This window comes from Perca flavescens, chromosome 6 (genome assembly GCF_004354835.1).
Source record: "Perca flavescens isolate YP-PL-M2 chromosome 6, PFLA_1.0, whole genome shotgun sequence".
Lineage (NCBI taxonomy): Eukaryota > Metazoa > Chordata > Actinopteri > Perciformes > Percidae > Perca > Perca flavescens.
The window spans coordinates 36,125,155-36,127,096 of NC_041336.1; the positions used below are offsets into that span (position 1 = coordinate 36,125,155).

Consider the following 1,942-nt stretch of genomic DNA (forward strand, 5'->3'; position numbering starts at 1 on the left):
TACAACAGTATGTTTTCTCCTCAGTGTGGTACAGAAGCAGATGGCTGGGGACCAACACTCTAAAGTGGTGGAAACCAACTAATTGGTTTGAGAGAAATCAATACGGTGCCGGCAGTAAACCCCTCCTTTTTCCTCACAGTCCATCAGTCTAACTCTGCAATTACCCCATTGATTGGCCAGTGTTAATTGCAGGTCTCATTATTACAGGTTTCAGCCAGTGACTATAACGACAGCTGAGTTCAGAGCTTAACAGTGAGGAGTTATATTACTTCACTACAGACTTCACATGAAAGTTATTAGAATAACTATTTTTTCAGTTGTAAAAAACACAAATCTGAAGTGCCATGGTTTAGCTGCAAAGTAGCAATTCAATTCAATTCAATTTTATTTATAGTATTAAATCATAACATAGGTTATCTCGAGACACTTTACAGATAGAGTAGGTCTAGACCACACTCTATAATTTACAAAGCCCCAACAATTACAGTAATTCCCTCAAGAGCAAGCAGTGCGACAGTGGCGAGGAAAAACTCCCTCTTGGGAAGAAACCTCGGACAGACCCAGGCTCTTGGTAGGCGGTGTCTGACAGGCCGGTTGGGGGTGTGATGAACAGTGGCAATAATAGTCACATTAATAATGGAACAGTGACTGGATGTAGCGGGAAGCTGCATGACATTGCAGGGCACCGCTGAGCTCGGCAGGGAGTGCAGCAGGACCACGGCGACAGCTGGAACCAGGATCTTGGTGCCAAAGTTCTCCAAGGAAATACGCTGGGGGAAAAAACATAAGGACTCCGGGGAGTAAACTCCCCAGAAGCTAGGATTAGTAACAATCATTTCATTAGCATTATTAGCACCACATTCAAACCATCTGAGCTAACAACTGGCCTGCTTTTGATGACTTTTTAAAACAAATTTTGTTCCAGTAAACCAGGACAAAACAGAATTGGACCAGTTTTGGATGGTCAATCAGGTGTGGCCACCTAGCAGCTTGGCATTTGTGGAGGAAATTAGCTTAAAAGGTAGACTGCAGACTTCACATGTAAAAGTTATTGGAAGAAATATTTTTTTTTCAGCAAAACACTTCAAACTATCTCAGAATTTCAATTACAGCTCAAACACCATTGTAGCAGTAGGTGACTTGTCAAAATCAACGTCAAACAAAATACCACACAGTTTTTTGAGTTAGGGTGGAGCTTTTAACCACAAAGGGACTTTGTGTCTTCTTCTCAGTCTTCTGATCCGAAGTCAGACGCCTTGTCCATTAGGCCACCCGGTTGTAAAAAACAATTTTTTTTACAAATCTGAAGTGCCATGGTTTAGCTGCAAAGTAGCAGAGAGCTAACATTTCCCAACAAGGCAGACTGTGTCGCTGGCCAGTTAACTTTTGTGGAAGAAAATAGCTTAAATGGTAGACAAACCACTACCATGTCAGTTACTGGAATTAAGCTCTACATTGTCCTTAATATTTACATTTGCTGAGCAGAATGCCTTTCAACTATCTCTATGCTTGAAATGTACAGTGCAAGTGCAAACACATTAATGTGCTAAATCAACACTTCTGGCCAGTATGGGGATTGAACCCATGACCTTGTCGTTATTAGCACCACGCTATAACCATCTGAGCTAACCATCCTGATTTGTGAAAATTTCAGAAAAAAAAATTCCAAAAATAAAACAGGCCAGAATGAGCAAAATTGGGCCAGTTTTGGATGGGCTGCCTGGCTGTGCATGGTTTGTAGGTGCTGCATATGTTTTTGTCCTTGCTACTATAGCCATGGAAAGCAGTGCCATAGAGATTGAGACTTATGTTGGGTTAATGGCCCATTAGTGCAAACAAAAGGAGAATAGACATGATCTTGGGTGTAGGGTTTTGCGGTTACAGTACCCCTAAAGTGTCTGACGCTGCTTAGCATTATTAGCACCACATTCAAAACATCTGA

General features: G+C 41.7%; 1 non-coding gene across 1 annotated transcript; it reads right to left on the reverse strand.

Moving 5' to 3' along the window:
* Positions 1 to 1,561: 1,561 nt before the first annotated feature.
* On the reverse strand, positions 1,562 to 1,635 carry trnai-aau (transfer RNA isoleucine (anticodon AAU)). The gene has a single exon. It is a non-coding gene; the product is annotated as a tRNA-Ile (tRNA).
* Between the last annotated feature and the right edge of the window lie 307 nt (positions 1,636 to 1,942).